Source organism: Onychomys torridus, chromosome 7, assembly GCF_903995425.1.
Source record: "Onychomys torridus chromosome 7, mOncTor1.1, whole genome shotgun sequence".
NCBI lineage: Eukaryota > Metazoa > Chordata > Mammalia > Rodentia > Cricetidae > Onychomys > Onychomys torridus.
In genome coordinates this window covers 96,563,390-96,588,200 of record NC_050449.1, presented here as the reverse complement: position 1 = coordinate 96,588,200, position 24,811 = coordinate 96,563,390, and the positions used below count along the sequence as shown (strand labels likewise).

At 42.9% G+C, this 24,811-nt stretch overlaps 1 protein-coding gene across 5 annotated transcripts in view; it reads left to right on the top strand.

Moving 5' to 3' along the window:
- Tmem108 (transmembrane protein 108) overlaps window positions 1–24,811 on the top strand; it is a 269,467-nt gene that overhangs the window by 4,793 nt on the left and 239,863 nt on the right. For 4 of the 5 annotated variants that reach the window (XM_036193177.1, XM_036193173.1, XM_036193176.1 and 1 more), the window contains exon 2: window positions 3,364–3,477. The exons of the other annotated variant lie outside the window; for it this stretch is intronic. The gene's annotated coding sequence lies outside the window, so the exon portion shown is untranslated. The remainder of the gene's footprint in view (window positions 1–3,363; window positions 3,478–24,811) is intronic. 5 annotated transcript variants of the gene reach the window in all.

Sequence of the window (24,811 nt, the reverse complement as noted above, 5' to 3'; positions counted from 1 at the left end):
TTCTCTAGCTCATTTTGGCATATTCTGACAAGAGGGTCTTAGGCTTCAACAGAACCAGATGGATCCATGGCACAAAGGTAGGATAAGAATGTGACTGACTGGAGTAGCTTCTGGAAGACTGACAGGAAGGGAACTTTTGTCTTGTTCTACTGGGGCAGGTTCTCAGGCGGCCCAGGACCCTCTTGAACTTGCTGTGTGGCCAGTGAAGTTGTGATTCTTCTGTCTTTGCCTTCTAAATGCTAGTGTTGTGTGTGTGTGTGCGCACACACATCACTACACCAGGCTTTAAAGGGGAGAATTTGTGTGCATGCATGTGTGTGTGTGCGCACACACACAAATGCACTCACACACAGATGCATGAATGCACAGAGGCTGGGTATAGTTTTGGTGTGTTACTTTTCAGGAGCCATCTAACTTTTTTTTTTTTTTTTTAAGACAGGATCTCTCACTGGCCTGGAGTTCCAGGATTTTGCTAGCCTGGCTGGATATCAAGCCCCAGAGATCTAACTGTCTCTGTACACCTCCACCACCCCACCCGCCCCAGTGCTGGTATTACATGTGTATACCACCATACCCAGCCTTTGTACATGGCTTCTGAGGCTTACCATCTAAACCATTTCCCCAGCCCCAAAGGGAGAATTCTTAATTGATGAGCTCATGTAATAGTAGGCGAAAGTTGGGAATGGATTACAGAAATTAAGTTGTGAATGCTTAGGGATATTGTACCTTTGTTAAAATAGCTTTCCAAATGAAGAGGCTAAGAAAAGCATTTTACCCAACTTAATAATCGATATGCAAGTATTGATTTCCGTTTATCATTCCTTTCTCAGTACCCTCCTAATTTCACCAGAATGCTTTCAAGTTTATGCTGCTTTACTGGCAGTGACATGCATAATAAGGAACACCAGCTCTCATTATCCAATTTGAGGTCCACATATTACCTTTCCGATTTATGACATGAAGACTTTTAAAGTTCTTACTAACATATATTAAGTGTCCATAATGGATTTTATTGCAACATTCTCACATGTATATGTATTTTGGTCATATTTGCCCCCACTATTCCGCTCTCTTGTTTCTCCTCCACTCCTGATGATGTGACCCCTCTCCTCTTCCCGGCCAATCCCTAGCTTCTCTTATGTTTTGTGTGTGATGGGTGGAGGTGGGGAATGTGCATGCTCATGTTTAATGTTGGTTACTTAAAGGAGCATCGTTGGTAGTGTATTTACAGGAGCACAAGAAACTTACCCATGGCTACACTACTGAAAAAAATCAGTCTCTTCCTTTCCAGCACCCATTAGATCCCAAGGATGGGGCCTCATGAGTTCCTTACCTCCAGCAATCTTCAACTGCCTTAATGAAGGGCAGGGTCTCGTGGGCTCCTTCCCAATCCTTGACAGAGTGACATGAGATTTAGACACCCCCCCTTTCATTTGTGAGATGCTACATCTGGCTACATTGTCCTCTGAGCTCCTGGGTCCACCAGGAGCTCAGAGAGGTGAAACAGTTTAGGAGGTAGAACTTCTGAGACTAGTTACCTTTTTTAGTACCCAAGATACACTGGGGCTAATTATTGTATGTCCCCTAGCTATTTACAGTCCCAAGTACTTTCTTTTTCTAATTGTTTTTTTAAATAGGATAGACTCAGAATTTATCTGGATTAGAAATAAAAATTCTTACTGTTACCAGAAGCTATGCAGATGTTACTTTGTGTTCCATTCCCACTTTGGACACGTGACAAGTAACTTTGTTGTTGTGGAGAATATTGCTTAACAAACCTTGGGATCTGTATCCTGTGACATCTTTCTTACCCTTTATACTGCAGTGGCCCATGCTGGTAGATGCCACCTTCTGCTGCCTTTTTTTGTCATAAGGCAGCGTAGTGTGATCTTTGTTTTTGCTTTAGTAGAAGAATAAATATATTTTCCTTCTCAATTTATTGAGTGAATTCATATGCTAGAGAACAAAGTCAAATGGTTGCTTCAAAGGTCAAATTTCTGCTACTAAGTTATTAGGAAATTTGGTAGGGAAGGAGGCACCTATCAGGTCCCTGAATTTGTTTCAGAAGAGGAAAATGAGCAGTGATCCCTTAAGTTCTAGCCTTTTTCTCAAATTATGTGACTCTATAGAACTGTGCCAGGGGCTGGAGAGATGGCTCAGCCGTTAAAGGCTAGGCTCACAACCAAAAATATAAGAACTGTGTCAGATATCCAGACAAAGTAGATCTCTAAAATGCTACTAGTTGGAAACTCATTTAGAATCAGAAACAATGCTGATATAAAAACCTCCTTATACATGAAATCACTTTGTGCACAAAGTTTGCCAAATATTCTCTAATCTGATATCTCTCTTCTAATCACAGAGTTGCCACACTGAACAGCAGCATCAGGATGCCCGTAGGTTAGTGGTTCTCAAACTGTGGGTCTCGGGTCGAACAAACCTTTCACAGGGGTCAGATCCTGCATATAAGATATTTACATAACAATTCATAACAGTAGCAAAATTGCAGTTATGATGTAGCAACGAAATAATTTTATGGTTGGGGGTCACCACAACATGAGGAACTGTATTGAAGGGTCCCAGCATTAGGAAGGTTGAGAACTACTGCCCTAGGGCTTGTTAGAATTGGAGAATGTTGGGCCTTACCCCTGACCTTTCAACTCAGAACCTACATTTTATCAAGATGCCCCAATAACATGCACCCCTAGGACAGTCTGAGAAATGATGCTTCCTTTTATGTTGAGTATAGGTATAGACCCTGTAAAGGAGGCATGATGTTTTCCAGAAGAGGAAGCTGAGACCCAGAGTTATAACTAGGTCAAGGTCACTGTGATCACATCATGCTGAGAGTGTTCTATTTTAAATCTAATGCTGTCTTAGACTAGAGTGAGCCTCACCAAAGAGAGCTCACTATAAGGGTTAAGTGTGACTCTATGACTTTGAGAAGCCAATAGAAAACTAGCAGAAGTGGAAAAGTGTGTACCATTTGGAAGAGGGGCAGTGTTAGAATGTGTTATCTGTACCCATGTGCCTGTGTGTGCAAAACAAGTCCTTCCATGCTATTTTCCATCCTTAGCTCACTAGAATGATGAGAACCCCTTAGAGGGACCTTGGAGGTCATATTATAAAGATGTAGGACTCACAGCAGCCTGAGTACTTCTGTTTCTGCATCAAATCCATCCCTCTCAACTTTCCACCTGTCTAGGATGTATATGGGAACCTCTTGTGTTGGCCATTCCAGAGGTTGGAGTCTGTGTATTAAGCATGAAGTTCATTTTTAGCAGAATCATTTGAACAGTGGCTTTGGAGATGAAGTTGTAGATACATTGGCCCATTGTATTCATTCATTTCTGTCTTTGGCAGATTGCTTGGCTGTGGTCCAGCATGCAGAAGTGAGTGTGTGGTGAAAAAGCAGCGGATCCGATGGGTTGCAAGGATGTAAGAGCGTTTGAAGGCTTCCACACCCTCTCCTCCAGGGTAAGGCAATGCATTCCCTGTTTGCTGGCTTTGCTGAATCATAGACGTTCTTGTCTGACTCTTCTTGGAGTCAGTGCAATGGGATGCTCTGTCTCTGAAAGGCTTCTAAAGCTTTCTTTATTCAAATCATGGACTCAAATCAACAAATATGAGAAGTGATGACCAAGGGATGGGGCTGAGTCCTGTGTGTGGAGATATCTCTACATAGGGTTGTTGAGTGAGTTTGTGTGGGGTATGATTTGTACAAGGAGGCTTGTTGAGGCTTCCCTTTTTCCTGAGCCATGTCACACTGCTAATAGTCTGGTCAGATGTTCCTTCCTTTCTCCAACCTCTTCCTCCTCCTCCTTCATGAATCACTCACTGAACTACTCCTTCTGATCTCTCTGTTCATGAAGGAAATGGCTGGTCAGAGCTGAAGTCTCTGGTGTGGTGGCCCAGAGCAGCTTAAAACACAGTGTTCTGCCCACACCATAGTTTCCCATCTGTTGTCTCTGGAAGCCACATACCCAGCTACTCAGCTGTTTGTAGTTGCTGGTACATTGTATGTAACTACTGGGAACTTGGTAACCAAACCTGGTTTGGAGTTTTGTTGGTGACAAAAAAATTCAAGACTAGTAGGACATAGTGTTTGGTGAGCTCTTCTGAGTCTAGGTGGAGGTCCAGGGAGGAAAGAATGCCACTTCTGTTCTTTGTTCTCCAACTTCTGCACTTGAACCTAAAACATATTCTTCGAAGAGGAAATCATGACTAACACTATTCCAGGCAGAGCTAAGAATGGTTAGCGAGGGCCAGGAGTGGTGGTGGATTTCTTTGGTTTTTTTTTCCAGCTTTAACTAAGAGGGAGGACAGTTTTCAGCCAGTGAGTTCAGAATGTCATGAGGCCTTGCTAGACTGAGGGCACCCGGAAAGGCTACTTGTACATCTGTGCCTCATGTGGCTCACTAATGAGTACAATTTACTGAACAATATAGACAATTAAGGGCTGCAGGTCCCTGGAGATTCCCGTAAGTGTGCATCATTGCTGCTCTTGAGTGACGCACATGCTCAGTGGGGAGATGCAGCTGTGAGGCAGGCCATCTACAGAAGAGTCCAGGGGACCAGCTGGCACAGACCTCAGCCCAGAGTCTAGAGGTTGCTTATGAGAGGAGTGTTCCTTGTTAAATTCCGTCCCTAAAAGAATGTTCCTTAACATGGGACTACTCTTTTTTTTTTTTTTCTAGACAGGATTTCTCTGTGTAGCTTTGGAGCCTTTCCTGAACCCAGGCTGGCCTCGAACTCACAGAGATCCGCCTGCCTCTCCCTCCCACGTGCTGGGATTAAAGGCGTGCCCCACCACAGCCTGGCTTGCTACTCTCCTTTTTCTCTGTGGCTCTCATGTAGCCTCTATTTTAAATGTATTTAAGGAGTATTTTACATGAAAAATAGCAGTTGACTGGCATGTTTCTGTGTAAATATTGTCCAAGGGTCAAATTGTGGAGGTAGCCATTCTTTAACCATTGACAAGGGGCCAAAGAAAGTGGTGTAAGAGTTACCGGTGCACCAGGCAGTACTGATTTCAAGGAGGCAGTTCTTGTATGAGCCATTGCTGTGCCTTGTAGATGTATAGTGTACCCTTGCCCTTAACCTCTGACCACTAAATGCCAGTAGCTCCCCAAGCAATCATGACCATCAAAAAGGTCTCTGGGTATTGTTAAATGTTTCCTGGTAGATAAAATTGCCACAGCTGAAGGAATACAGTGACTCAAGCTTGTTCTGAATTTCTCTAGGGCTGTGTTTTAATTTACCTAATTCCTTTTTTCCTCCCAGTTTCCTTCCCTGTAAAAATGGTACACCATAGTATCTCAGCCCGAGGAGGCAAGGTACATAGTACTGTATGGTTGATCAGAGTTTCTATAAATACTAAGTGGTAACTGTCTCCCAGATACTTGGGGCCCAAGCATCCCTCCTGATCGTCATGATGTCAGTAAGAGGGGGACAATGGAAGTTAAAGAATGAAGTTTAGTAATGTTGCACGGTAATGTGCAGTCCGAGATTCTGAAGATATGCTCTAGCTCACTGCAGCAATATATTCTGGGTGAAAGCTTTTCCTTTGCAAAGTTAAGGACCAACAGAGGGCCACTAGGCAAAAAGATGGCCATTCCAAAGAGTAGTCATGAAAATTACAACCGTTAGGGTGATTTCTTAACATGAAAAGGACTCGTGTCTAATTAGACCAAAGGACAGAGAAAGGTAACCACCAAAACAAAAATCTCCCGAGTGACTCACAATCCAGATCAATTTTTGTGAGTCATATAAAGATAGAGACTGCTTAGAAAATCTCACAATTATTCTAGAGCTTTTTTTCTTTAAGAGCATGGAAAAGGAAAACAGACTTTTTCAATGATGTACACCCTTGGAGTGACAAATAACATGTTTTCATAAGACACGTGTTCTTTGGTACTTTCCAGTGTTGCGTCTTGGAACAGTAAAAGGAGGCCATAATTCTGAACTAATTTGAAATAACCTACATTATTTTCACAAAGAGCCTCAGTCCCACAACAGGACATGGCCACTGCATGGATTAGATGTAAACTGTTGCAGCCTTTTTTGAGTTCTCTTTGCTGTATTTCTGGTTCATGAAAGATTTGCCCCTGTTCTCTACCTTGGATCTAATGTATGGGGAGGCCATTGTAGACAGTCTGGTTTCTTTGGCTTCTGGGGTACATGCGTACATGTGTGTGTGTGCATGCGTGTGTATAAGAGTGCTTGGCAAAGAGTCTGAGGACCTTGAAGAATGAGTCTCTTCCATGACCAGAGGTGACCACAGTGCTTCTCTTGGTAGGAGTAGGCAAATGTTTGATGCTGATATGTTTCTAGTGCTTCTCAAAATTCAGGCCAGGCATCAGGATTGCCAGGTTTCTTAGTTCCTGATTCAAATCTCTCAGAGCAGACCTCGTGATCTAGTTTAACTAGGCCCTAAGGTGCCTGCTGGAGAATCATTGTTCTTTTGCATGGCTTGTGATGTGTCCTGGCATTTTCCATGGTATCTTTGTGTCTGTGGTGGGGAAGACATAGAGAAAACATTTTTCTAAGCCCTCAGAATAGACATAGGATTTTCTCGTGGTAATATCTTGTGTCATTTTCCCCAAATGTTTTAAAGTTTGTCCTAATAGTAGCCACTAGCCATGTGAATTATTTAGATTTATATAATTCAGGTCTTCATTTGATCTTACCACATTTCAAGTGCCCTATAGCCACATGATTTCTGACTGCTGTTTTAGATAGTACAGATACATAACACATCCATCATTGAAGAACATTCTACTGGACACTACTGCTTTATATCATGAGACTCCCAGTGTGTTAGAAAGCCACACTTGTAGTGACCATGTACAAGTCAATTGTAAAAAGAAGTCAATTCATGTAGAACAGAATTCTTTTAGAACAGGTCTATCCTAGTAAGACATTTGTGTTTCTTGCTGAATTTTTTATTACTAAATATGTTTATTTATTAATTTTTTTCCATTTTACATACCAACCCCAGTTCCCCCTTCCCCCCCTTTCTCCCGCCTCCTCACCTCCCTCCCACTCTGCCCCCATCCATTCCTCAGAGTGGGTAAGGCCTCCAATGGTAGTCAACAAAGTCTGGCATATCAAGTCGAAGGAGAGCCTAGCCCCTCTTCATTGTATCAAAGCTGAGCAAGATATCCCACCACAGGGAATGGGCTCCAAAAAGCCAGTTCATGCATCTGGGATAAGTCCTGGTCCTGCTGCCAGGGACCCCACAAACAGATGGAGCCATACAGCTGTCATCCGCATTCAGCAGGCCTAGTTTAGTTCCATGTAGGTTCCTGAGCTGTCAGTCTAGAGTCAGTGAGCTCCAACTAGCACCGGTCAGCTGTCTCTGTGGGTTTCCCCATCATGTTCTTGACCCGCTCTTCTTCTTTTTTGGATGTCGAATGTCATTTATTGAAGGAGGGAGGAGGTCTTAAATACAGGCTTACAGCACAATGGAGAACCCTGGATGGCAGAAGTTCGCTTCTGATTTTTTTTTTTTTTTTTTTGAGCTGAACCCCGGGCCTTGTGCTTACTAGGCAAGTGCTCTACCATTGAGCTAAATGCCCACCCCCATTCCTGATGTTTTACAATCTTGCATCTAAGCAGTTAATGCCCAATATGCTGAATTCACAGACAAGGAGCTTCCCTTAAGCATTCAGGAGGGTGGAATCTCGAAGGGAATTAGCATAGGGAGGATATCAAGATCAAGGTCAGCAAGCAAGGCAACAGTTACCCAAAACGGGGGCCAGGGACCTACAGGTCTCCCGCTTTTACTAATAAATGAGCTTCTGACTTAGGTAGCATGGGACATCAGCAGGTCACCTTACCCGTCATGGAGACACCTGTTCGGGCCACACAGGTGTTCTGTTGAGCGCCCCCCAGGCATTATCCATCTCTGAATACTCATTATCATACATGCTCAATTGTGTGAGAGCTGCAGAGTTAACAGTTGGCAAAGATCTCTAAGTGGTGCTGGGCTTGTAATCAGTGTGTTTGACACAGAAAAGACCAACAGAAGTCTTAATCCACCCATAGCCAGTAGGTTAAAGGCAACTGAACCATTCCCTTCCTTAATGAGTCTTACTGCAAATTGGAGACCTTGTAAGATGGTATCCTGAGAGCAAGTGGAACCTGAGTTTGTAATTTTATAGCTTTCAAGGCCAATTGAAATGTATATAACTATTGATTTAAATTTGTCATGCCCAACAGAATGATAAATTAATTAACTGTGGTAGCTACTTTTGCTGCCAGGGTCCCCACTGTGCTAGCTGTAGTAACCAATTATGAAATGGCAATCCCCGAAACAGTAGTAGTGGTGGTCGTCACTGTTATAACAGCAACAATGGCAGCAGCAATGTCAAATTCTCTTCTGGAGCATCTGGGTATCCATTGGCATGGACGCAACTCCAGGAACACGAACCTCTAAGGCCCATTATTCTTGATCCCAGCACAACCCAAGCTGGCAGCTCTGCAAAAGAACAACTAAGAACCATGAAGAAAAAACAAGCAGCTCACAAGGAACAGAACTAATGGTCTCATAATGACTACATTCAGACTCACAAATTTTAAGGTATCTTCAAAGGGAGCTAAATGAATTTCAGGAGGCCAAAAAATGTTGCACGGAGCCACTCCTGTGAAGTAGGTACTACTCCAGCTTGAATAGGGTTGTGAGAATGAAAATGCTTAGCTGGCATGCTACTGTTAATAAATGGAGGTTAGTGACCTTCAGTGTTATCCTTAATCTCCTAGGTATCTGGGTGACACATTCTCAAACATACTTGAAAGAGCAGTTACCATACATTACCTTCTGGAGAATCCAACCACATGGCTGCAGTTCCTAGGCTTACTTTAATGCTTGCCAAAGCCGGCCATATTGGGCTTTCAATCCCCATTGGCATTGGAAGGGGAGAGTTTTTACGAAGGCCCAATAGGTCTCTGCCATGTTGGGCTTCAGCTGCAGCCACAGGGCACCCTCAGTGCTCAGAAACCCAATGAGGAATTTTTTTGTCCTGAGGAAAGACATAAGCAGAACCCCAGGCCCACACCAACACCAGAATGGGTCCCCTCCAAGTGTCAGTAGAAAGGTCCTTCCATCGCTCCAGATGGTGATTTGCAACAGGAACCCTCTAGTGCTTATCTGTAGTGGATATTCCAGCAGAATCCACAGAATAGAATGTGGAGAGGAATGATGAGCCCCTAGTTTCCCCTTTTTGCTGTAGCAAAATATGTTTGTCTGTTTGTTTTTAATAGTTCAATTTTTTTCTTTTCTTTTTTATTGTTTTAGATTAATTAATTAATTAATTTTTCTATTATCAGCTTAATACAGAATAAATTCTTACGTTAAAATTGTGATGTTTGATTGAGGGTTGCTCAGTAATTGAGTAAAACCAGATCTTATTATAAGCAACAGTCATCCTAAGGTCCTCCATGTCATATATATATATCCTTATGTTTCTGTGGGTTGCAGTCTGATGGTTCTTTGCTTTCTATCTAGAATCCACTTATGAGTGAGTACATACCATGTTTGCTGAATTTTTTAATGATGCTGCAATATTTGCCTGCTACAGGCAGTGCCGTGGTCCGTCCCTCTGACAACTCTAAAATATTTACCCTTTAACTGGGGCTGCTGAGCTGTCTCTGTCTACTTTTTCCCTTCTCCTGACCCTCAGCAGTGAGGCTTGTTTGTGCAGCATGCCGTTTTTTGAGTTTGCCTAGAGCTCTACAGAGAGTCTAGAAGAAGCGGGAAGAGAATTTTCACCTCTCCTTCCAAGCCCGGACTTGACTCAGAAAAGTGTTTCACAAGAGGGTCTTCATTCACAAGCCTAACCTCCAAGGAGTAACCCCTTAAAGGAATCCCTAATTTTCCACCAATCTATCACAGCACAGATTTAGTGATTAAGCCCTTTAGTAACACGGAAGACTTTTCTGCTGGTATTATCTATTAATATTACCAATAGTATTTGCTCAGAAATTCTCATTTGAACAAATGAAAAGATAGGGAAATAAAGACACATTTTAAGAGATGTTGTTTAAAGCCTTCTGAGCCCAAGACTGTTTTGCATGGTAGAGGGAATTCGACTGAGAAGTTTCTGTGCCTTTACTAGGATGGCTGGAAGGGAAGGAAGGGGAGGCTGGGGTGGAATCGATCCTCTGGATGATTCACTTGGTGGTGGTGGGAGGGGGGTGGTTGGGAGGGTGACACAATGCTTGTTTTTCTCCTCTATGTTTTTGTTTTTTTCAAGACAGGATTTCTCTGTGTACCCCTGGCTGTCCTGGAACTCACTCTGTAGATCAGGCTGGTCTTAAACTCACAAAGATTTGTGTGTTTTGTTTTTGCTTTTTGAGTGGTCTTAGGTAGAAGCAAAATGTAGAAAGGAAAATACAAAGATCTTCTGTATTCCTCCCCCCTCCTACATGTGTTTGTCTGTCCCTGTTGCTGCCATCCCCCACCAGATTGGCATTTCTGTTACGGTGTATGAACCTATATTTATATCAGAATTACCCCAAAACAACGGTTTACATTAACATGCAATCTGGGAGCTGAACATTCCTTGGATTTGGACAAATGCATGACGACACATGTTCACCATTATAATCACAGGCATTGTTTTTGTTTCTCTAAAACCCCTCTGTGTCCTGTTTAGTCATATCTCCTTCTGCTCCTCCACCCCTAAACTGCCGGAAGCCATTCATCTTCTCATGGCCATGCAATTGGAGTCACACAATAGGTAACCCTTTGAAGTGACTTCTTTCACTCAGTAAGTAAATACACATGGAAGTTTCTTCCCATCTTTCTGTGATTGGGTTACTCATTTCTTTTGTGTACTGAATCATATTCTAGAACTTTCTGGATATCTTGGTTGCTCTGAAGGTTGGGCCATTTTAAATAAAGGTGCCCTAAACATCCATAAGCAGGCTTCTGGTTGGAGACGATTTCATCTCTTTTGGGAAAATATCAAGGGACATCACTGCTAGAAAATTTTTGTAAGAATGATTTGTTTTGTAAGAAACTGACAAACTGACTTCTAAATGGCTGTGCCATTTTACATTCCCACCAGCAAGAAGGGTTTCTGTATGCAACGTTTCTGTATGCAACATCTCCACCAGCCCTGGGTGTTGTCAGGGTTCTGGATTTGAGCCATTCTGAAACAGGCCTGGTAATGTCTCATTGTGGTTCTAATATAAATTTTCTTGATAGCATCATTTTATATCTATATTTTCCATGTATGCATCTTTTTGGTGAAATGTCTATTAAAGTTTTTTTTGGCCATTTTTTTATAATTAGGTTTTGTTTCTGACTTTTTATATTTTGAATATATCATAAATATCCTTTGCAAATACTTTCTTAACACCTGTTGCCTTCTCATTCTCTTGATGTTGACTTTCAGAAAGCAGACATTTTTAATTTTAATGAAGTTCCACTTATCAATTATTTTATAGATTTTTGCATTTGGTATTGTATTTTTAAAAGCCAGAATTCTACCCAAGGTCTTTGTAGGTTTTTTTTCTTACCCTCTTTGTCTTTCATAGTGTTCTGTATTTTGCATTAATGTTTGTGATTCATGTTGAGTTAATGATTATGAAGAATATGTTTATCTACATTATTTGTTTACTTGTATACCAATTTCTGGTACCATTTGTGTAAATACTTTTGCTGTATCATTGTATTGTCTACCTTTGCTCTTTTGTTATAGATTAATTGACTATATTTATGTGGGTCCAAATCTGGGCTCATATTTTTTAATTGATTATGGTTGTCTGGTCTTTCACCAATACATACTGCCTGGCCACTGTAACTTTATAGTGAATTATTAAGTCATACAGCCTCATTCCTTCAACTTTTGTTCTTCTCCTGAAGTATAGAGCTAACCATTTGGGCTCTTCTGCATCTCAATATGAACATTGATCATTTATTGATAGCCACAAGAACATCTTAAAATATGCTTGGGATGGTGTTGAATCTTGTGATAGTCAATCTTGATTGGCAACTTGATAATATTTAGAATCACCATGAAAACAAAACTCTGGCCCTGTCTGTGTGTGTGTGAGGTTACCTAGATTAGGTTAATTGAGGTGAAAAGACACACCCTACATGTGAGCAACACAGTTCCATTGGCCGAGGTCCAGAACGGAATGGAAAGAAGGGAGTGGACTAGGCATGAACGTTCAGCCACTTGCTGCTCCTGCTGCCCACCTTCCAGGCCATGATGAACTGTCTCCCCTAGAATCCCAAGTCAAAATAAACTTTCCCTTCTTTAAATTGCTTTAGTCAGGTATTTTTTCACAGCAGTGAGACAAGTTACATACTAACCTGTGGATGGAGGAAGGAGCAACTACCATCTCATGTTCTAGTCCATAAATGAGTATTTCTTCAGAGGCAGGATAAACTTGTACCTATTTAAGGTGTATAGCTAAGTATTCAATTTGTGGAGGTGCTGATATAAACTATGTGCTTTTGAGTTTCAAACTGCACTTGTTCATCCAAGACACATAAGAGTGTGATTGCCTGGTTGGCTTCTGTGTAGAGCCCTGTGCCCTGCAGCCTTGCTGTGATTGCTTACCAGCAACAGGAGGTTTCTCTCTTTCATGTTTTCATGTAGTCAATGATGTCATCTGCAAACAAAGGTGATTTTCTTTCTTCCCAACTTGATAGGGCTTAACTTTGATGATGTCATTTTGTCTCAGTCCACCTATGAATTGCTTATGAGAAGGTGGTGGGTTTCAATTCCTCTGATGACACACCTGTCCCAGGAAAATGAAACCTTTCACCTCTTGAATTCCACTTTTGCACCAGGCTGCATTAGACCACATGTCCCTACACCCTGGTGGAGCAATGCTCCATCCACAGCCAATCACGGCCTGGCCAGCTAACCTCAAACCTGCCCTTACTCTGAGTTTATGGGGCTGGAGCTTGGTTGGGGGTCAAGAATTTGGGTTCCTTCACAGGACCAAGAGATATCAATAGAGGTCAAAGGGAGCATTAGTGTGACATAGCAGTCTGTCTTCCAATGGCCCCATTGTCTGCAGCTTATTCAAGCCTTGGTGGGCAGCTGTGGGTCAGGGCATTGCTTAGTCCAATGGCCAATTTGATTACATCAAAAACAAGGAGGTGAGGCTGGCCCTGCCTCCTTGGAATGGCTGGTGATGGGCGGACTGGTTGGGTGCGGATTTGCTGCCAAGTACTGGAAGCTGGTGTGGTACTCTTTCGTATCCCTTTTGAGGTCACTTTCCTGTTCCTTTGGCCTCCTCTTTGTTGTTCAATACTTTAAGGGCCATATGTAGAAGTTTGTTTTGAGGCATTAAAGGTCTTTTTTTTTTTTTTTGTCCTTGGAGTTTTCATCTAATGTTGGGGGTAGATCCATCCAGGAAATCAACATGAAGTAATAGAGTTTCCTCAGGGGAGTTGATGTCCACATTGATGTATTTAGTGAAGGCCTTGTGAGGTAGTTTAGGAAGAAAGTGGGGTCTTCACCGGAGCTCTGGGTGACCTCTTTCAGTTTGTCAAAGTTAACTATAGAGTAGGCATTTTGTTGAATTCCCTCACCTAAACAATTTACCATCAACTGCAGGTGGTAGGTCCCAGTGCCAGAGTTTTGATAATTCTAATTTGGATCTCTGAAAGGGACTGCTTATCCCCTGTGGGGAGGTGTCATTCTGTTGATTGAGTTTATTGGCCTGGCCCTGGGCTGTATTCCAGATGCAGTCCTTTTAATCTTGGGTGAGGGTAGAGGTCAGGATATAGTATATATCATCCCAGTGAGGCCCTAGATTTGAGTTATCTGAGTGAATTGTTTATATAAATGGAATTGGTTTTCAGAGAACAATCTAGGATTTTATTCAGTAACATCCATTTCTACCAGTACAAAAGGCACATGGACTCAGATGGGGCCATCCCTTCCTGCCACCTTATGTAGGAGAAACATGGTTACCCTAGATTGGGTGTGGGGAGGGGAGGGGAGGGAAAAAGATGGTAGGAGGTTGTCTATGGAGATCTGTGCATTCAAAGTGTGTGAGGCTAAAGGGCAGGTGGGAGTTGGAGGATGGAGAGGCATGGAGATTGAGGATGGAGGGGTATGGAGATTGAAGATGGAGAGGCATGGAGATTGAGGATGGAATGGCGTGGAGATTGAGGATGGAGGGGTGTGGAGATTGAAGATGGAGGGGCGTGGAGATTGAAGATGGAGGGGTGTGGAGATTGAAGATGGAGGGGCGTGGAGATTGAAGATGAAGAGGCATGGAGATTGAAGATGGAGGGGTATGGAGATTGAAGATGGAGGGGTATGGAGATTGAAGATGGAGGGGTATGGAGATTGAGGATGGAGGGGTGTGGAGATTGAAGATGGAGGGGCGTGGAGATTGAGGATGGAGGGGTGTGGAGATTGAGGATGGGGAGGCATGGAGATTGAAGATGGAGAGGTGTGGAGATTGAAGATGGAGGGGTGTGGAGATTGAGGATGGGGAGGCATGGAGATTGAGGATGGGGAGGCATGGAGATTGAAGATGGAGAGGCATGAAGATTGAGGATGGAGGGGCATGGAGATTGAGGATGGGGAGGCATGGAGATTGAGGATGGGGAGGCATGGAGATTGAAGATGGAGAGGCATGAAGATTAAGGATGGAGGGGTGTGGAGATTGAGGATGGGGAGGCATGGAGATTGAGAATAGAGGTAGGGAAGTTGGTAAGGAGGTTCATCAGTGGAATTGAAAGCCAGGGAACTGGAGTAAGGGTAAGAGTTGGATTTGGGATCAAGCTTTTGGTGGCAAAGGATGATCTGGAAGGCAGAGCAGGAGTTGCAGAGAGAGGTATAAAATTGAAGGCAAAAAAGCTTTGGACATAGGGTACCTTGGACTATTTGCTGTTTCATCTGAGGATGTCTAGATAGGTGAGAATATTGAGATCAAAGGTTTCAAATTGAGGACAGCCAAATTGGTTGGCTAGCCAAATGAGTTTGGAGGACTGAAGCAGCTAAGAAGAAATTCTTGGAGATTGTCTTGAGATAGGCCAAAGAAGTGCCCACTGGGATGGACAACTTAGAGCCCATTGCATGAAATTTGGTTTTTAGATTTGAAGCAGTTTTGAATGGAATGGTCAGAACTGGTAGAGAGTCTAATCCTGACATCTGAGGTATTCCCCAGACTTAGAAGATGAAAATGACCTAAATCTTAGGAGCAGGCTTCCCTGTGCTCCTAAGACTCAGAGGAATCACAAAGTCAAACGGGAGTGGTTCACCTAACCTCTGGGTTTTGTGACTCAGTGAAAATGCAGCGTGAAACTCCTGGGGCTTCTGAGGTCTGGTTAGGGGACCTCTGAGGCTGACCTGGAGAGTTTACCTCATCCTGAAGAATTTGAGTGCATGGCAAAGGACCTCTAGTCGGGAGATCAAAGACTTGTGGAAGAAAATGTCCAAGGAAGGAGGAGAGGGGTACTTGGAGGAGAGCAAGGGAATGGAGGCCAGACTGGGATTACTTGGAGTACCAATAAAACTTCACATGAGGTTGGCACAAAGGTGTCTGGTGGTGACTGGTGAGTGTTTAGCTCAAAACAGTGAGCTCAGTGGGTGTCTGTGCTCCTGAAGGAATGACCTCTGTGGGGAGAAAAGAGGGCTTTATGTCCAAAAGACCCTAAAAGGATCTTGGTTTTGGGCACCAGATATAAGAAGAGCAAAGCTGATAAGTAAGGTCTGTGAACTCATTGGTTCCTTAGGACGGCTTTGAAATTGCACTTTGGTTTGTTATTGGGGAAATTTTAAAGAAGTTATAAAGGATAAAAAAGATAAAAATTGTTTTAGTTTAAAAAGATTTGTATATGAAAATTAAGATGAATGTTTACAGAATGGGGGAAAAAAACCTAAAGGGCTTTTATAAAAGTCTGAGTAAGTTATTTAAGGTACATAGAAAAACATGAGACAAAGTTTCTAAGGTTAAAAAAAAAAAAAACTCAAAAACTAGCTAAAATGTATGTCTGATCAAAGTTTATTTTAAAATATATGGCTATTAACATATTATTCGCTACTTAAAAGTATCAACTTGTGTCACTGATACTGTGTGTTTAATAACCATACTTGGAGGTTGTTCTAATATGACCAGAGGGACTAAAATATTTCCCACTCATCAGTGAGGTCCTAGGGAAGTGTATATCATCTTTAGAAATGTTCTGCATCTGTGCAAACTCACATGTCCTCTTCTTCAGGGGGGCCATGGAGACCCCACATAGTGGGTTCTAACCAGCGTCCAGTCTACAAAGGAAAGATTTCCTCAGTGTTTCCAGGGGAAGCCACAGTCAGGTCAAGCAAGGCCTTTGACTTATTGTCAACAGTAAAAAAGAAAAGGTTGAGGAGTCCTAGATTCCTCACAAGCCCACGTGACTCCTGAGGACTGGACCCTCATTTGGCCTTGACAGTACCGAAGGAAAAATTAATTGTGGCTAGCTAGATGATTTTAAACACCTATCCGGAAAGTATAATCAAGATTAAAATGATCAGTATGTTTCTGTAACAATTCAGTCAATGTACTTAGCCATATGAAATGTTATTTGAATAACTATTTCTCACTGATCTCTTCCTGATATATATGTTGCCCAGATACAAGACAAGACCTTCCTTGGCTTAATTCAGCACTGCAGTGTCTGTCCTGAGATACAGGCCTGTCTTATTAAATACTGAGTACAAATCTAAAAGCTGTGCTTACCAACTGTAGCTCTCTATCTCTGGCTGAAAGAGTACTTACCACAGATGCGACACATCTTTCTGTACCTTAACTATCCATGTTCCATGATTGAAGGAGGATGCCAGATACTCTGTTATTAAACTTACAGGTCTGGGAAATTATTCAAGATATCCCAGTGTTGTCCTGGGAACTTGGCTAGACAATCCTATAAAAGATGCCAGCTTAGCTGACTTCTCTCACAAACTGCTGATTACACAGTTACATTAGCCTTCTACAAGGCTCTGGTGCATGGTCCAGTCAGTTGTAAACTTACCTTTCACCTTACTAATCAAAACTTAATCATGATGCTAACATTTTTCTCCTCATTAACTTTATCTCTTAATGTTCCCTACAGGGTATACAGAGGAGACCCAATGGCCAAGTCTGAACTTAATACTGGCCAATGGAATGTCTCAAGTGTACCAAACCAGTGGCCTTACACCTTGTAATTGGTAGCAGTGACAAAAGTCAGTCTTCCTAGCACCTGTGACAAAGCCTGCCAAGGGTTCTTTAGATGGCTTTCTTGCTTGTTTTCTTCTTTCAGTAAGGACAAAGCTGCCCCAACTCTTTTCTTAACTATGCTCTCAGTAGGGAATTCACAAGGCCTAATAGTCTCAGGTTTGTATGTTACAGCTGCTACTCACTCATACAACACATTCCAAGGGTGCATACTGTCATTTTGTGGCTGTCCTGTGTTCTAGATCTTTGACATCTGTTGAGTTTTATTGTGGTCTCTTAGATGGACCCTCCTTGGGGTACACTAACTGTGGCTCTTTCTACATCTCCCCTTTTGTCAGCTGGAAGCAGCTAACAGAGAGATAAGATCCCCTAAACCTCTAAAGGCAGGTCAGGTGACCTGTGAGGGACGGACCAATGGGCCATCCAACTCGTCCCTCTTCTTGCCACTCTGCAGACATTTTTTTTCAGGACCCAGACTTGTAACAGCTGGACTCCCTGAGAGGAATGGTCTTCCAAAATTGCAGAGGCCTGGATCTCATCGTGACAGAAAATGATGACTTCCACTTAGCCCTAGGGGAAGAAACACTGTTTCTACCATAATCAGTCAGGCCTGGTTTGGGATGAAGTACCTAAGTTAAGGGAGTGGACAAGAAAACTAGATGAACAACTCCAAATCCAACGATCTTCCTGGAACTTCTTTGGCTCATTTCTCCCCTGGCTCCTACCCAAGAGTCCCCCTCACTATCATAATTTTGGCCCAATTCTTTGGCCCATGGCTCTTTTGCTCTTTCTCTAACTTTTTACAGGAGCACATGCAGGCTTTCACTAACCAAGAGGTGACAGAGATCTTCGTGACCAGAGTGTATGAATCACTACCAAAGGAGCCCACCATTCCTTAGCCTCCTCTGCCCAGGACTACATCCAGGGTTCATGGGAAGTAGCCAGAGGAGAGAACACATCACCCTATTCCTTATGACTTCAAGGCAGGAATGACAGGGCTTAACATCAGTGACGCCATTTTGTCTCAGTCCATTTACCTATGAGTTGCTTGCAAGGTGGTGGAGTGTTTCAGTTCCTCTTACAGATACACCCCTCCCAGGAAGATGAAACCTGCCATCTTCTACATCCCCAGTTTTGTGCCAGGCCGAATTATCAGCACATTCCCACGCCTTTGTTTGGCAGTGCTCCCTCTGCAGCCAGTCGGGGCCTGAGAAGCTAACCTCAAGCCTGCCCCATTCTACTCCCTAGCAAGATCACTTCTGTAGCTCTCCCCAGGCTGTATTCTCTTTCCGCCCTGAGTGCAGCCTGGCAGGTGTAATAAAAGTCTGCTTGGCACGTGGTTACTTTCTCCCTGAGTATTTCCTGTCACTAACCTGTATATCTTGCATTATTTTCTGACTGCTTTAGACAGGATTTTTAGTACCAATGTTAGAGTTCATTGGTAACAGAGATGTGTTCCCTTATTTACGGTCATAATAGGGAAGCTGCTTATTAACTATAGAGTTTTTAATATGTCTTTTTCTCTTTGGTTTTCCTCTGTTTGCCCTGACTGTTGAGGGAGACCCAGTTTTCTAAGGGGAAAGGGGTGCTATTAGCAGTTTGATTGAATGGTTCCCTATTTTGTTGAACTTACCGATCCCCTGTGACATGTTCAGCATCCCCAGATACTAACTTCCCATGCTATTCTGATCAAGACATTGAGCCAGCTAATTTTTAAATGGTTGTTATTGAGAAAAGCATTGCTGGAGAGATGAACTTGGTGTGTGCCTTTTAGGTAAGGAGAGGAGTAGAGATGGATCAAAGCCAGGCCTCTAAGGAAGAAGGTATGGCCTTGCCATACCTCATGCAGTTAGGGCTTCTGTGAGGAGCAGGAAGAACATTCTAGCCTTTTGTAGTTTGAGACTATGTCTGTACTGACTAGTTGGCGGGTCCATGTTTTACTTCTCTGTCATTATCTTGACTCAGCATTTCCATTTTGACTTCTCCTGGGTATTTCTGTCCTTGCTCTTCTTTCTTGTACCTATTAGTAGAACTAGTGACTGATGTGTAGACCAGCCCCCAGAGAAAAGGAACATTATAGGTGTATAGGAATACATTCATAGTCCTGCAGAGACTGTCACCCCTACTGCTCTAAACTCTTCTTCCTGGCAATTTCAGGGATGTTGATACTCTCTCTAAACAGCTATGGCTCTGGATAGATGGCTTCAGTAAGGGTGACAGTCCCACAGCTTTCCTGGACAGTAGCGGTGCAGCAGACTTACTGAATATGATACCTGCCCTAGTTTATAGACCCTGAGTTCTTCACTCCTAGCTAGAATTAATAGAAACACAATCTGGAGTTATGGATGTAGTAAAGAACTGGAAGATTAGCCAGAAAGAGAAAGCGTACACACTCAGCAGCTATTGTGAAGAGGTCTGACTCCATTTTTTCTCTGTGAAGTCTGGCTGTCTCACAGTGCAGAGTGGTGGGGAGATCACTGGGGTGGATGATTGGAAAATAGGAGTTGTGGCTTCCACACAGATACCTATTTTTTTTTCTTTTTTGCATCTGTCAGATGTGCCTCTTTCAGCTAACCACGTGTCCCATGGGAATAATAGCTAGGTGGCTGTCTAAATGTTGAACGATGTTTTGACATCTTTGACAAGTGTTACTCAACAGCTGGGTGTGTAAGATTCCAGCTCTGATACACGAAAATAACTTGGCTTTTTACTCTAAAAATAAATCACATCCAAGTGCTGTTATGTGGGGTGACTGGCGGGACTGAGACGGACTTGGGTTTTTGACACAGTGTGTTTTGTTCACTTCTCAAGCCCTGGCCCTGGAGCATCGCTTTCCTTCCCACCAGTGACTGAGTGGCTTTGTAAGGGAATGCATCCCACTATCGCAGAAGGCTCAGCCTTTATTTATGATCCTGTGTCAGGGCGGAGATGGTCCCAGCTCCATTTGGACCCACACAGCTGTGAGTGAAGTGATCCAGGGCAGTACAAACAGCCCGTCATTCCATTGACTTCATTTAAGACTCTAACACATCTCTACCAGCAGCCAGCTCATGGGACAGAGGGTCTGTATTTTCTTAAAGGGACACAACTTTTGTTGAAAAAGGCCCCAAAGAAAGGGAATTCAGCAAGGCTTTCTGAGTGCTGGCTGGGAAAGGATGGCCTTAGTTATTGAAGGGTGGCTGGGATCAGTTTTCTCACCCAGCTGCTGACCCAGGTGAAAGAGCTATAAACTGTTCATTCCAGTTTCTCCTCAGGGAAGGGCTCTGTCCCATTTATTGAGTTTAATATCATGTAAAGGGGAATATATAGGATTGCATCCAGTGAATGTATTCATGTTTCTTCTGAAGGGCAAGATGTGCGTGGTGTGTGTGTGTGTGTGTGTGTGTGTGTGTGTGTATGTGTGTGTAACTACATATTGCCAGAAGATTAATTTACAGACTCGGTAATCTTACAGCATAAACTAAAGGTAAAGTAACTCAAATGTGGGCAAATGCCATTTTTATAACAAAAATAAAACAATTATGTGAGTTCTCCTAGAATCAGGAATTAATTCACAGCCCCTTGGTGCAGATTCTAGTATGACAGTAAAGACATCTGCTCTTTCAGGGAGTAAAGAGATTCTGAGGGATACAGTGAGTGCCAGGTTCTTCAATCTGTGAATTCTCTCCTGCCACAAACCTTATGAGGCTCCCAGGAGGTTAAGTGTCCCAGGGAACATGGATTTGGGGTATAGATGCTGCTTCAAGCATCTCAGACTGAGATCCCCAGCTTACCTGTCCCATCCTCTGAGCCACAGGAGGAGTTGATAAACCCTACTCAGCCTTTTTTGGGGCAGTTCTACCATTGAGTCTCGATGTTTGCCTTTCAAAGAAGTGAAACCTGGCTGCTGTGTCGACAAAGGCAACCCATTCCTATTAATAAACCCATTAGAGCACCCTCTGAAGGCCAGGAAGCAGGCCAATGGCAATGGGTATGCTTCCTCTAACCATGATCTCTGCCTCCTTCTCTTTGGATGGATCATTCAGAAATATTTACTAACTGGTATAATATTAGTATAGTGTCTGGTGAGTGTTTAATAATAGTGTGTTATTTACAAGTCTTCCACTCAGAAAATGATGTCTTTCCTGGGAGATCCCATATTAATATAGCCCTAGAATTTAAAAATATTGATGCTTTTATTCTATGAGAATTTTATACGATGTATTTTGATTTCACTTATCCTCCCACTGCCCACTCTAACTGATCCTGGGTCTACCCCTACTTTCCTATCCCTCAACTTCTGACTTCATTCCTCTTTTAATTTTTATTTTTAAATAATCCATTGAGTCCAATTTGTGCTGCCCATATACTCAGGGCTGTGGGGCCATCCTCTGGAGCATGGCTCTTTCGCTCTCGGAAGCCTTCACCTGTTCATAGCTCTTCAGTTAGGCAGAGGCTTATGAGCCCCTTCCCACTCCATGCCTATGGTGAGTGGCTCGATCTTGTGCAGGCCGCCACAGTTGCTGTGAGGTCATGAATGCAGTTAGTGGCCCTGCATGTCCAGGAGACACTGTTTTGCTCTTGTTCTCCTCAACTTTGGCTCTTACAATCTTTCTGGCCCCTCGTCTCTGATTGTCTCTGGGCTTTGCGAGGGGGATGATGCAGATGTCCCCTTTGTGGCTGCCCTACAGTTTTATTTTCTTTTTTGCTGGAGTTTCTTCTCACGCTTCTTTACCCCTTCCTTCTGTTGACCTCACTACTTTATTTAGTCTCTTTCATTGTCTTTGCTTTGTTTCTCCAGGGGGGAAAAAACCCTAAAAAATGTGGGCATCCAGCTTAGGTGGAGAAGAGAGGAATGAGGAAATATCAGATAGAATGAAAGATGGAGACGAGGAGAAAGACAGAAACACAGGATAGCTTTGGGAGGGCCTGGATCAATACTCACCAGCCTTGTCCTTTATTGAAAAGGACTTTTTATAATACGCCAAGGGGAGCGGCAAAAGACCTCACCCTTGCAAGATCAAAGCACACCATACAGCCAAGTGTAGACCCTTCCAAACACCTGGTAACCATGCCTGTGACCAAATCATGTCTCTATGCAGCTCTGCTGGTTAAGCAAACTCAGATTCTCTGACCCTGAGTAATTTCTCACTAGATAGTCTTGTGGGCTCCTACAAAAAAAACCCAACAACTTGTGTTCCATAGTTCTGTGGTTCTCAGCTTACTATAGACAGTGCCTCTTGAACAGGCATGAAGGCTATACACAGGTAGACCCAGTGTCCCTTACCAATCTCTTCCTAGTCTTTTTCCACACAAACTCATACTTCACCTGGCTGGTCCTTGAGCCTGTTCTCTCCTTTCTACATGGAATGCCTTATTGTTTTCTTTTCAATGTCCATGTGTGGTATTTATAGACTTGACACAGTAGCCAAATGGACCTGCAGTGTGTCCCGTGTTTATCAGATTTTAGAAATGTGACTTTGGGCAAAGAGTTTAATGTCCCTTGGCCTTCATACTTTTAGCCACTGATGCTTTCTTTGACTTTTCCTTATGAGTTTGAAAATTTTGCTCATGATTCTCCTAGTATCTTAGTCTATCTGTTCACATTAGAAATTAACAGCAACTTCATGGATATTCTGCACAATTTAGAGCCACATATCTGTTTGCTTTCATATAAGACGGGAATTATCATGACGACTAAACGTTGGGGTTACAGCTGCCATTGCCCAAAATGTTACTGGAGTTTTTATGATAAAAAGCCTGCATTCCAGCAGCCTCCAATATACCAATTAAAGAGATAAGAAATGGTGAAAACCAGAGAAAGTTCAGAGGTGCCACTTTGAGAAAAGGAACAACAGATAAAGATGTGCAGGGACCTCCAAGTCTATCTCTAGGAGAGGGTCCTGAGGTTAGGGTGTAAATAAAGGACAACAAGTGTGTATAATTAGGCAGTCCTGGGCAAGGTGTGGTCCTGCCTATCATTGACCCATCATGGTCTCAGCTCAGGTCTGCTCTGCGTGGTGTTGGGATAAGCTGTTCACTTGTAGCGGTGAATGGCTGAGGGTGAAGTCTTGCCCTCCTGGGTAATTTTTCTCATCCGAGTGTTGTCTGTCCTGTAAGGTGTTGCTCTTTCTGGAAGCCAGACTGACTCAAGAAGAGAGGTTAAGGACATGAATTTATCTCGGTGCCTTCAGCCAGAGTACAGGTGCACAGTGGAGGCAGAGGCTCCAGGCGTTCATCTGCCTTGCAGTTGTCTCATGGACCCAAGTGAAGAGTCTTTGCTTCATAGCAAAGGCAGCAGCTAAGTGTCTGTTGTAGAAATATTTCTTTAAAATGATGTTTTCCAGGACCCAAATGTAGGGCTTTTTATTCTGAACACCATTGTATAAAATGTAACATGACATTAACGGCCTTGCTCGGATAAGCCCTTGGAGTTTATTTAAAACTGACTCTGCCTTGTATTGATTCTCAATTATAACACATTTAGCATGAATGTACCTGCCAGTGTTCTGGAACAATGCAGTGCCGGGCTGGCAGCTCTGCCCTTGTCTCGCTGCCCAGCCGACAGCAGATCAGGGCTTCTTTTGTTCATTCTGTTTAAAACATCACACTCACCTTCTCTCTCACTCACATGATAGAACCTTGTGTGAGGTCTATAAATTTTAGTTTCACAAAGGCTATTTCCTCTCTTTTTTTTCCCCCCTTATTCTTGCTTTTCCTCTATCTTCCTTATACTCCTAAGTACCAAAGGAAGGCTTGCCTTTCTGTTCCAAGTAACAATAACTTATTGCTTGTGATCTTTTTTCAGTTTGGTCTGATTTTTAATTATTAATATGGCCTGGTATTTCATATACATGCTGGTTCTTTTTTGAGTTAACCATCATTTCTTGAGCACCAGTTTATGAGTGAGATGTCTTTACAACTGAATTCTTTTGCATTCTTTGGCCTTTTGTGTATTCTGCTAATTGAACCCTTCTGGTTACTTATATGAGTATGGTATGGTATGTGTATGTGGGCTGTGGAACCCTATCTGGTAACCCTGGGAAGAACCTATAATCCCATGAGCTCTATTTCAAACTGGAAGGAGTTCCTGCCACTGACTAGGGGTTTGGGGTGGGGCTTAGGTTATTTACATTGGTCTTATGCAGGTAGGCTGTCTGATTGCAGGGTGGGCAGGTCACTACTCTGTGCTGTATTTTCTCAAAGAGTGTGCCTTAGGCTCATAACCTCTAAGATCACTCAGCTGCTGTGTTCTCCACAACACTGGTGAGGTCAGCATTTTCATGAGAGTTCTAGTCCCTTGTCCTGGTTATTGAACACATTTGATTTTTCCTTAGCCAGACCCATTTCTTTGAGGGGCAGGGACAAGGCCTAATTCTCATATATTCTCTACCATACATCTTGTTCCTATAGAGCAAGCAAAATAGGTAGTGGTCTGTAAATGATTTAATCTAATTAGACTAAACCTTCATATAACTGAAGAGAAATAAATGCCCTTACCTACACGAGCATATAAACACACTCTGGGGATATTACTGATTGACCGTAGCATTAAGATATCATTTTGTGAATTTCATTTCTTATCTTTCCATCCCTATTTTCCTCACCTCTGTGTCAGGCACTGTGTAAGGCTCAGGGGATCCAAAGGAGCTGT